General features: G+C 33.0%; 1 protein-coding gene across 1 annotated transcript in view; it reads right to left on the bottom strand.

Moving 5' to 3' along the window:
- STPG2 (sperm tail PG-rich repeat containing 2) overlaps positions 1-13,260 on the bottom strand; it is a 521,818-nt gene that overhangs the window by 291,055 nt on the left and 217,503 nt on the right. The gene's annotated exons all lie outside the window — the stretch shown is intronic.

Here is a 13,260-nt window from a genome sequence, read left to right as displayed (position 1 = left end):
ATTGTCTCTTGGAAACACAAATTCTGATCTTTTCTGTCACTGCTTTGTAATATATTTATGATAAAAAACTACATATACGATTCCAAAGATGGTAAGAGATGGATACATTGAACTACGTTGGTACAATTTAGCTTTATGTATTAAAAGAAGGCTTTTAAAATATATTTTCAACATGCTAAAATTTCTTAGAACTTCAGATTTCACTACATTTCCTCAAAATGCAAATCACTCTGTGCACATATAATCTCAAGTTTAGACAATGAACCCTTCTAACCATGTAGAATAATGTTTTAAGAGAACTGTAATGTATTCAGGTAGCCAATGCTGACTCCACAAAGTACGCTACAAAAAATCAATTTTTATCACTTGAAATCTATTGCAATTAGAGAGCAATGCCAAGTCGCTGACACACTAATGGGTTTCAAAAAGAACAAAGAAACTGCTAAGTGTTTTAATTGAAATGCAGTTCCAATCACTATAACAAATAGGATGATATGAGTTTTCTGTAAAGCTACCATATAAAACTATCATGTCATATAGTGCTGAGTTTTAGGAAATTTGCAGCATCGTCTAGATACACTTTAGACAACAATCATCCTACATTGAACTATTTCAAAACTTTATTAATCTTCTAATATAAAAAGAGTTGTTTTCCTGTGTTCCAAGTGTGCGAATTTTAATTTAATCTTAGAACAGTAGTGTAGCATTTCAAGGAAGATCTGCTCTACAAAATTGGTCATGGCTTGCTTGAAACGAATATTATATCTGACTGAAACGTATTTTCATGTATTAAACCACAACTCTATACAACGTGGAAATTATTAAACTTAAACTAGAAACTAGGTTTTCTGATTCCTGGGGTGTTAAATTAAGAGTTGCAAAATCATAATTTCTGACCACAAAAGTTGTAATAAGTGTACATAAAAAGTAAAATCACTTCAAGAATATCACAATCCAGGTTTCATATATACCCTTAACCTTGCCTTCTTGCTATTTAATTAACAACATTTTACCCTTTGATTCTCCTAATTTCTAGGATTATATTTCTTGGGCTTAGAAGGAACATCTCCCTCCCCTACAAACACACATTTCTACACTTTGCTATCATTCAACACGGTCAAGAAAATTGATCTTCCTCCTTATCCTCCCACCTTTCCTTCCTTCCTTCCTACACCTCTACTCCAATCCTAATGCTAATAGCACATTCTCAACAAAACCCTTTCACTTGGAGTAGTATTTCAAGAAGTAGCACAACTGTGCCTGGTGCATCAAGGTTTCTTTCAACCAACAATGTAGAAGCTATGGTGAATACATCAACCAGACACAAATCTAGGGGAGTAGTTTGGCCAGTGTGACAGTTGGGCGCTATTCGGAATTAAAATTACAACAGAATGGAGCTCACATTAAAATCTCCCCAAAATTTATTTCTTTTTTTCTTTCTCTTTTAAGATTCACTTCCCCATAGGTATACTGGCGAAGGCAGTACGGAGATTGTCTCCCATTCTTTTTTCATTTTTCCACAGCATGGTGGGCCCTTCATCAGCTCTCAGGTTTGTAGGCTTTGGGGGAGGTGCAGTGAGGAGTTATTGTTTAATGAGTATAGAGTTTCAGTTTCACAAGATGAAAAGAGTTCTGAAAAGGGATGGTGGTGATGGTTGCAGAACATTATGAATGTTTTAACACCACAGCACCGTACATTTAAAAATGGTTAAGAGGGCCAGGTGTGGCATAGTGGTTAAGTTCTTGTGCTCTGCTTTGGTGGCCCAGGTGTTTACGGGTTCGGATCTTGGGTGCAGACCTACACACTGCTCATCAAGCCATGCTGTGGTGGCATCCCACATACAAAATGGAGGAAGACTGGCACAGATGTTAGCTCAGGGCCAATGTTCCTCACACACAAAAAAAAGGTTAAGATGATCAATTTTATGTTATGTGTATTTAACCACAACAAAAGAAAGAAAACAAAACAAAACAAAAGGACTAAGTAACCAGTGTACTAACAGATACTGTTCCAATCCATTAAAATGAGTACAGTTAAATCTCCACTTGGCATCAGTATCATCCCATCCTTTGTAGCCTTTAACTCTAGAGATGACGTTTCTTTCTTTTCCAAGGATGAAGTCCTTGAGGGCATTCACTCTAATAAAAACTAGTTCCATCAATAATAAAAATCTGATCTGAGGTAAAGAATCAAGGTTTATCTTGGGCAAGGTGGTGCAGTTAATACAAAGAGAAATGTCTCTGCAACCTCGTTATCTGTTCCTTTAGCTTCCTTAAAATCTTAACATAGTGAAAAGTGTAGCAAGTTAGTGACCACAAGCACTAGGAAGGCACAACTGTGCATTGTTTAGCTTATTTTTCTTAAGATAGTCATATATTGCTAAGTCTTCATCTTTAATCATAAGAAAGCTTGCTATTGGTTGCTTCAAAACAACTGCATATGAGCCAAGACAACTTTTGAGTTTTACTGACTTCTTTGCCCTATTCTGAAATAGCATATGAGCTAATTCACATTAACGAAACATGCACTGAAGTAGAATAAACTGTATGATTTTTCATCACCAAATAATATCCCATTGACTTGATTCTCTGTATTATGTCAAATATTCTATCCTTATTAGTTTGTTTCCAATGTCTTTCTATATTACAGATAATATTGTACTTAGCTTTTATTTTCTTCCATTGATTTAATTTGAGAAAAATAATATAATTCAGATTTTCACCAATCATCGACTTTCATTCTCAACATTAATTTGTTTAACACACTTATTGCCTCATTTAAAAAGTAATATGTAAATTTGTTTATACATTTTTAATATTTCCTTCTGCCTAATGATTTTCCACTTTTGCCTCTAAACTCCTGGGAGCAAACAATATGTTTGTTTTACTTCCTTTAGTACCACAACCCTATGTGAAAAACAATTCTGAAATCTTTTAGACATAATCAGCATTATGAGTAGCCAATAGAGTCCCAGCTAGGCAGACTGTCTCAAGTTGATCATTTAGAGATATACTGCAAATTGCAGAAAAAAAGATATATGATAACTAAAATTAAGAATTTATTATATTGTTCAAACAGCAGATTATATCCAGAAGAAAGAATTAGTAAACTAGAAGAGAAGGCTAAAGAAAATACCCATATGGTGCATGGAGAAACTAAAGGATAGAAATGAAGAAGAGATTATAAAAGAAAACAAAAAGGATATGTTTAACTAGAGTTGAAAAAGAAGGAGTAGAAGAAGGAAGAACAGTATAAGAAAAAAGAGAAGGAGGAAAGAAAGAGTTAAAAAGACAATATTTGAAGATTATGACAGAACTTTACAAAACTGGAAAAAAAAAAAAAGACATTAAGGTACAAATTCAAGAAGCAGTATACAAACCTGTTAGGATAAATAGACAGAAAAGCATATCTAGGTACATCACAGTAAAATTGCTGAAAATCAAAGACAAGAAGAACATTTCAAAAGTACCTTGAGAAGAAATACATATTATCTTCAAAGAAGCCATACTTGGACAATATTTAGACGTTTCTCAATTCTACCCAGAAATAATGGAAACCAAATTAAAATTGAATAATATTTTTAAAGTGCTGAACAATGACTGCTAACATAGAATTTTAATCAAAAAATATATTTTTAAATATTTTGGACACACAAAAAAGAACAGAGAATTATCCACCAGGAGATCTACTCTAAAAGTAATACTTAAGAATATACTTCAGACAGAAGGTAAATGATCATAGATGGCATTTTGAATGAAAAGAAAATAGACAGATGAAATCATAAATGTGTAAGTGGAAAAATTTATATAACAATTGACCACCTGTATAAAACAAAAAGAATGTCTTTGATTTTAAGGTATTAGTGAATACCAGTCCATGAAAATAATGGCAAAAAATGTGGAAAAGGGTAAATGTGATTGAAATATTCTAGTGTTCTTGCATCATCTAGGAATAAGATAAAAATATCAATTGACACTTCACTTTAACGAATTAAGGTTGTGATATCCATTAAAATTTTCAAAAAGAGTATAATTTCCAAGCAAATAAAAAAAGATTTTAAAACAACTTTTTAAAATACTCAGTTCATAAAGGCAAGAAACAATAAGAAAGAAAAGGTGAGAAGGCAGGATGAAACAGAAAGTACTTAGAAAGTAGAAGATTTAAATTCATATACATCAGTAAAAATATTAAATGTGAATTTATTTTAAAACTCTCATTAAAAGATAAAGATTTTAAAATTGAATTTAAAAAGCAAAAATTATTTACACAGAAACAACAAAAACATAAGGATGCAGAAAAGTTTAAAGTAAAAGGATAAAAAATGACATATCAAAAAACACTAAACCAAAGAAAGCTTGTATAATTTCTCTAATATCAGAATGTACACATGCACAGACACACTCTCAAGTGGAAAAAGAAGTAAACACTAAATATAGAGATACTTAAAACTTCCTTTGTCAGGAAGTTAAAATAATTAATAACAGTCTCAAAAAATATAAAGCAAAAATTGACTGAGCTACTAGGAAACCCAAAATCTTAGTGGCAGATTTTAAAATACTTCTCTTAGTAAGACAGAACATAAGAAGATAAATGTTTTTAAAATGCAGAAGATTAGACAACATAATTGGAAAATAAAAAGCATCTAAACTGATAATTTAAAATTTAAAATTTGCTGAGTGAAATATAGGAAAAGAAAATAAACACAAAAATTAAATAATGAAAACCTTTTAACCAGCACTAAGATGAAGATATCTCTAATCTCATATACATAGAAACCAAAGATACAATGGGATTGAAAGAAGGAAGGACTATAGGAATGGATTTTGGTAACAGATGGCAGTATATGTCCACTATAATTGAGCAAACTAAGTGTGGTAAGCAGAATTCTAAAGATATCACCCCAAGATTTCCATCCCTTGGTGATCCAATCAACCACTAATCTATCTACTACCAGGAAGGGAGTTTTGTAGATGTAATTGAAGTCTAGTCAATTCACTTCAAAATATGGAAATTGGATGAACCTGACCCAATGAGGTGAGTTTTTTTAAGGTAAAGGGTTTTCTCTGGCTAGTGGAAGATGAAGAGTTCAGAGATTTGCCTCAGATTGCACCCTTGCTTGGCTTCCAACCCTTCCCACTCCTGTTTCTCAAAATCCTTTACCAGCTTCCCAGAGAAGAACTTCCTTAATAAATCATTTACTGATGGATCCTTATCTCAGTGTCTGCTTCTGGGGGATGTAACTTAGTACATAAAGCTTCTTGGTGCTGCTTCAGTTTTGTCTTAAGGCCCAAGGTAGCAAAACAAAGGGAATACATAGGAACACTTTCATTTTGTTAGCTTAGGCTAGAACTTACACACATGGGTAAGAATTCCTTAATCAATAACTAGAAAATAACTCAAAATTAGAGAGGACTTAAAATACCATATGAAGTAATCCCATATCAGATGACGTCTGTGACACTGTGAAATGGTAAATGCTAATTCACCTGAATCAGACTCTGAGTGGCTTGTTAAAAATGTAGATCCTGCTCTACCTTCCATCCTAGTGACTTACTCATGGGAGGAGAATGGTGTCTACAACAACTCTTTGCAGCATTTTTATCACATTTTGCTCCCTGAAGTAATACTGCTTGGATCTAGAGTCTCACAAAGTTGCTTTTAAATATTTCTGGAAACTTCTGGCTACCAGTCTTTATGCAAGATCTTACCATATCTTTCATGAAAATTCTATCTCTGGCTCCCTCTCTAGTCTTAAGAACTAAAACCCTGTCCAAGAAGCATATTTGAGAACAGAGGCAATATCATACATTCCATTCTCTTCTGCTTTTCTTCTAACCCTCTTCTCCGCCTAATTCTTCCTTCGTCTGTCACTATAAATAGACTTCCTAAACACACAAAGGAATTCAAAAGAAACCAGGAAATGAAGATGATGTCTACACTTATAATTGCATCAGGGGTCCGCTTGTCATCCTCAAAAGCTCTGCTATCTAAGGTCAAGTTGACTACTGTCTTGGGATTGACTTAGCTCATACTCTTCATGGAGTCTCTATCTTATGCCTGATCCAGGTTTATAGGTTCTGAAATGATTCCATTATTTACCTAGGAATATAAAAGCCCCAAGGAATGGGAGTGGATTCATGCTAACCAAACTCATAACTGAAGGATTTATAAACTCAATGTCAATTTATTAATTAAAACAAAGAGGTATACTTAGCAGAAAATAGTAATTAAAAAGCACACGCCCATGTGTCAACTGCCTATATTTGAATCCCAGCTATATACTACCTTAGAACTATTTGACCTTAGGCAAGTACATAACCTCTCTAAGAATTGGTTACCTTTTCTGTAAAGTGCAATAAATTATAGGGCTGTGAGGATTAAATTAGTTAATGTATATAACACTTTGCAAAGTGTCTGCTGGCACAATGAAGTGCCTGATAAATTATTGTTCTTGCTAATAATGATCTCTATTCAAGACCTATTACTATAAATGACATTAGTGATGAAAACGGAATTAGACCTATGTCATATAGGTCATGATAAAATCTTAAGAATTAGTAATGATTTTCTTCAGAAAAAACATTCCTAAAATTTGAAATACTGATAATATCTGATACCACTGGCCCTTGCATTATTCTCTGCAAATCCAAATGTTCTTCCTAAATCAAATTACCTCATTACAGTCAATTACAGTTTGTATTACTGCATTTTAAACTGCTGCTTCCTCATTATCTAGAGAATGACTAGACTTTAGATACAGTAGAGGGCTTGAAGTTTCTCAAGCCCAGCTTCCCACTCTCTGCAGAAATCTATTCCAAAGCATTGCTGGCAGTTAAATCACCCAGCTCACGCTTAGATGACTCCAACAAGAAGGAGCCTCCCAACTGCTGAGACAACTTCTTCCACTGAAAGGCAAGCTACAATTTTCTTAGAGTTCCCTAGAATTTTCACACATTTTCGCTAAGACAATTTGATTAGCTTCATTCATATTTGAAGGTTAGGATTAAAGCTATGTCTTCTTTAAGAATTACATCTACCTAAGAGTATACATACATTTATAAAACAGTTATTTCTCTTTGAAGTAACCATAAAATTTAATAAGAAAAATATATTTATTATTTTATTGGTACAGATGAAATGTCAAAAATTTTAAAAGATATAGTACTTTAAATTACTACAAATTTATATGCAATTATAAACTCATATGATGTGTAACACTTTTAGATTCCATGAGAATTTGCCACTGTGTACCTTCCTAGTTTGTTAACATAATACAAACTGTGCATGTTCAGTGCTTTGTAATCTTACTTTCTGTGTTTAAGAAACTTGTATTAAGAGCTGCTCTTCTCCCAGGAGATATCTGCACTCCCATGTTTAGACTTTAGATATGGTAAAGTCCAAACAAAATATTTATGAACAAAGTTTATGAACAAAATAAAGATAATCATTTATTTTGTTCATAAATCTGCAACTTGTGCATGACTCAGAGAGAGAGGCCCATCTCAGCTCTACAGGGTGTCAGCTGGGGCAGCTGGACTGGAAGCTGGAGGTTCTACTTCTACTTCCACTCAGTTACACAGCTGGCTGTTGGCTGGGAGCTCCACTAGGACCAAAGACTAGGGCCTTCCCGTCTCTTCATGGGCCTCCCCTGGTTGTCCGGCTTTTGCACAGCACGGTGACTAAGTTCAAGAATGGGCATTCTGAGAGGACCATCTTGAAATGCATGAAATTTTTATGATTTAGCTTCAGAAGTCACATAGCAGCACTTTTGCAGTACTCTATTTGTCAAGCAGTACCAAAAGTCCACCAGGGAACCGGAAATAAACTCCAATACTCGATGAGAGCAGTGTCAACACTGCATTCTGTGAAGAACATATATAGGATGGGACATATTGTGGCAAATAACTTTGAAAAACACAATCTGCCACAGTCCACTCTCTGGCCACAACATTTCACATTTCTCTCACATGCAAAATACAAGCAACCCCTCTGAAGACTCTCAAATTTCATCCCATTATGGCACTAACTCAAAGTCCAGGGTCTTGTCATCTAATTCCAATTCAGATGTGGATGAGACTCCTATGTTGTGGTTCTTCTGGTACAGCTCTTCGAATACTGTTCCTCTTGATCTAAAGACCTTGAACCAAGGAAACAAATTATCTGCCACACACATATTCTACAGACTAACGGTAGAACAGGCATAGGATAAATGCTATAAACACATCTTTTCAAAAGGGAGAAAAACAGGAGAAACATAGCAGTCACAGGATCATAGCATTTCAAATCCAGCTAGGCACATGTTGTCAGTTCATAGATTCGGTAGGGTTCAGTCCTACTTCGAGGAGTTGTCAATATGTTTCATGACTCCACTCTGTGGGTTCTTGGTTCTGTCCTCTAAGTCATCCCTCCTTTTCCATAAAAAGTAGCCCATGTTTGCAACTAGGTAGTTTTATTCAGCCAACTTCCTACCTATAGAAATTTGAAAGTCCAAAGGCCTCTTTTTATTTTATATACTGTGTCTATCCCTCTTAGTTCAAGTTGATATAATTATTTAAAAATTGGTGTGGGCTTTTTGTTTTATCAATTTATAATTAACTCCATTATACGATGCCACACCCACAAGATGTCTGAGATAAGCTCTTCTCTATATATTATCTCTCTATAAAATCTATACATTTTCAGTTATTCTTTACATCTTATCTTCCATCTCAATAAATGAACCAAGTCCATTGTCTGCTTTAAGGCTACCACTCTACCTTAGGCTTTGATTCTATCACCCTTATGTTCTAAAATATTATGCATCAGTTCTTCCCCTCCCCCCACCTTGCATATTCAATCTCTCCTTCCCAAATAAAGCTTTCCCTATATTCTTCAAAGATTCTTTAGTATGCAAAAAGTGAATAACTCAGAAAATTAGTAACCTGTACTGGATAGGATAATTTTACCCATAATATATACTTATTAATAAATATAATCATTTTCAAATTATGTATAAATAAGGAGAATTTACTTATAATATATAAAAAGTGTCCAAAGAAGCAAAATAACTTGAGATGGAAAACTAATGAAGTTAGCTCATTTCCAATAATAAAATTTCCATAATTTTTAATAAAGATATAGAATCAACAAATCCCCAAAACTGATCTGATCAGCTTTTGCCTATACTCAGAATTATCTTGCATTTTAACAGCCTAGAAGCATTTCTGAAAGCTATGGAAAAACAACAAAAAAACTACATATTTATTGCAATAGGTTAACAGCTCTCAGCAAGAGGAATGAACTGCATTTTGATAAACTCTGTAGTATTTCTGAAGTATAAGATTACAAGCCACTGAGAAAATAGAATAATTAGTTTTCACACTACACTGATTTTTATATGAAGGTATTGCTTATGTTTATTGAAAAAGGAACAAAACTACCTCCATGGGATATGTTCAATTAACTTCTAAGATAAATTGTATTTGCTTCCTAAAATAATTTCCTGTGGGGATGTGACACAGAAATCACAGTATTATTTTCATGAGAAATGATGTATACTTTCTATATAAAACAAGTCTTGGTACCTGTTACGTACGTTCAGCCTACAAATGTTGTCTTATATGCTATGTATTGCTGAGTCTATCATTCATTTAAATATTTGATTTTAATAAAAATTGTGCTTTAAAGCTCAATTGTCTCTATTTAAAAACCTTAGAATAATTTTTCCTTACTATAAAGCAGTGTATGCTCATATAGAGAAAACAATTAAAAAATTGAAAAGCAAAACAAAATCTTTAACAAGGCTAAGGTTGTTACTCACATATTACTGTCTCAGTGAGGCCTTCTCTGATAATATTATTTGAAGCTGATGCACAAAACACTCCGAACTCCCAATCCTCCTTTTCACTATTATTTTTCTCCACAGCATTTTAACTACCTGGTATTCATTCTTTGTTTTCTTTTTTCTCTTCCTTTCTTTCTTCCTTTCCTTCTCTCCTTCCTTCTTTCTTTCTTTCCTTCTTTTGTTCTCTTTTTCTCTCTTTCTTTCATCTATCACTCTATTGACCTATTTCTTCATTCATTTATTCAATGTCTCTTACACCTGAAATTAAGCTCTATGGAACAATAATGTTCATATTTTGTTCACTGCTGTATCACCAGTCCCTGGAACAGTGCTTAATACATTAAAGGCTCTTGGTGCATATTCGTTAAATGATTGATCAAACGAATCCTATCTTGTTACCAGGTTTAAAAAATATATACCATTTTAACATTTTTCATAGGACTCTATTCAGGTGATGTATTAGAATTAACTAAACTCCATTTTTCTTTCATTTAGGACATTTAAACCTTTTTGTTATTAGTGTTCTTTGAAAAATATGCTTCATGCTTAAATTTGGAGTATATCATCGTTTCTTTAGGGTAATCCCAGAAGTAGAATTTTAGGACTAAATGGCATGTATAGTTGAAACATTCTGCCAGTCTACCCTTGAGAATCACTGATATCAATTTATACTTCTACCACAACATATAATCCCCAATTTTCCACACTCTCAATATTTTCATTCATTTTCTTTTTAAATTTGCTGAGTTTTTCCCTTCTCTAAATGTCCAAAAACAGGTCAATATGAGAGATAAAGTAATGTTTAAGTCCTTTTCCACTTCAGAATTTTACTGTACCTGAGCTAGACCAATCACAAAGTCATTTACATATCCATGAATTAAAACTTGGGGCAATAAGAGTAGATTGCTTTACAATGAGATACACCTCATTTAATAAGTTCTTCATTAAATGACTCTAATTTGTTTTTATTGGTTACACAACATTTAACGGCATATAGTATACTGATTGCAAATATACTATTTCCCTCTTTAATTCAGACTAATGAAAATTAGTTTTATCCTTCTTAAATATATGCAGTCAAAGAAAAGATTTCATTTATGAATGAAACAAAGCCACTTCCATATTGTTAATAAAAGTTCTAAAACAATTTGAAATAAATACATGGCTATAAAATGTTTAGTGATTGAATGAATGTCCTATAAGTTTGAGTCCCACGAGAAAAATATTATTCATATCAACCAAACTCATAATTCATAATATATCATTTATCAACCTCAGTTATTAACAGTTTTACCTACAAATGTAAGATATCTAGTAATCAATTTTAATTTGCCAATTATTCTGTTTATAGGTAGAAAGATAACAATATACATGTTCTTTAAGTTTTATAAGGCAAAACAATCAATTCTTCATAGTAAAGTCATGACTCAATAACAAATATGCATATCACGCTCTATAAACTAATTCAAACAATCTTATAGTTATATTTATGTGTATATGTATATACACACATAATAACAAAAAATAATTTTATCTGGCTTATAAAGAATTTGACATACAACCCAGAAAAGTCCTTCCCATTGGTATTAAGGTATAAGAAAATTACCAATGTTTAAATGACAACAGGGTTATAAAACCACTTTTTTATTATTTTATTTCTTAGAAGATGTAATATTAAAGGATATCATTCATAAGATAAACATTAACACAAAGCATATAACCAATAGAACTATCATCACTCTAACTTTTGATTATATAACGATGATTTTTTTTTAAAAATCAAAAGACTTAACATATCACTCATCCCCAGCAAAAGTCAGAAGGTATCAAGAATTGTAAATATAAAGGGGCTATTCTCATTTTAGAGAAAAAAGCCATATTAGTTGGTCTATATAAAAAAAGAATCAAGAATTCTTTGTCATATTGATCAATAAAAAACCTAAGTAAAAATTAACAAAAAATGAAGAATCTATTTAGAGAGTTGATAGCATCACACCTAAATATCTATTCCTTGATTAGATCAATGTAACAAAGCTCGGACAAATAGAAATTAATCTTCAATTACCAAAATGAAGCATGGATATTAATCAAATTGATACTGGTTGCCTATTAAACCTATGTTAGAGGCATATTTTAGACTGTATACCTTAAGATCGAAGATTAAATTTAAAAGAATGAACAATTATATCATTACAACAATATCTACACAGGTCAGAGGAAATAAAATTTTAAATATCATGGCATCAGATAACAGCTTCAGGAATCTATATTTTTTTCCTAATGTGTTGATTATAGAGGCGTGTGGGATTTCTGCTGTAATTTCTTTGAAGTAGTGACTACTTTAAGATGCAGGATGGAAAATTTGATGGATTACTGGTTTAATCAATATGATAAACTCTTAATTTAGGAAGCTAGCTACTCTGCAGTTGTAATAGTGACTTTGACAGTCACTATGTCTTTGACTTCCAAATAATAACTGTCTTCATAATGAAGATATTGCCCTTTCCCAAATTCTTTCAGAAGCTAGTGTTGGCTTGACATTAAGAAGAAACATGTTTCATATTATAATAAAATTTTGTACTTCTAAGAAGCTTCAGAGGTTCTGAAAATGACTTTGAAATATAGTCTTATTAATCTTTAGTATTCTCATGAGAGCTAAGTAGGTGGCAAATATTATCTCAATTTTGTAAAATAGAAACTAATGAAACAATTAGTGAATTTACTTACCCTAGGCTAATATTGAAGCAAAGAAAAGTCACAGTGCAATCCTGGCACTCAACTGAAATTCTTATTATTCATTCCATCTTCCTCTTTTTGCTTGAGGAAGATTGTCACTGAGCTAACATCTGTGCCAATCTTCCTCTATTTTTATGTGGGACACTGCCACAGCATGGCTTGACAAGCAGTGCTAGGTCCACGGCCAGGACCCAAACCTGCGAACCCCAGGTTGCTGAAGCAGAGCACTCAAATTTAACCACTACGCCACCAGACCGCATCTACAATAATTTTTATGGAGAGTAGAGAGAAAAAAATCTTCAGAAAATATGAAGATCAACATAATCCCCTTCAAGAGCCTCTGAAATGGCTATTTGTAATTTGAATGATTGTGTTGGTGATGGTGACAGTGATAGTAACAGAACTTCAAAGAATTAATTTCCCTGCACCACTTCTGAGTGACCACACACTGAGTGTGGTCAGAGAGACACTAAACGTGCTTGAATTGTACTTTATAACAAAACTAAAACCTGACGAAATCAACCATGGTAGAATAACTCAAAAAAAAGAAAATAAGAAAAGTTAAGTTTTGACTCAAAACAGACCTTTCAGTTGACAATATGCTTGATTCTTGAAAGACAATAAAAGACAAAGCAAGCCTCTGTGGATCTCAGGGTCTGCAGGTATTCTGATTTGCTTGACAGGTTGTATTCTCCTGCTT

This window comes from Equus caballus, chromosome 3, assembly GCF_041296265.1.
Source record: "Equus caballus isolate H_3958 breed thoroughbred chromosome 3, TB-T2T, whole genome shotgun sequence".
Lineage (NCBI taxonomy): Eukaryota > Metazoa > Chordata > Mammalia > Perissodactyla > Equidae > Equus > Equus caballus.
This window is presented reverse-complemented; position numbering and strand designations above follow the sequence as displayed.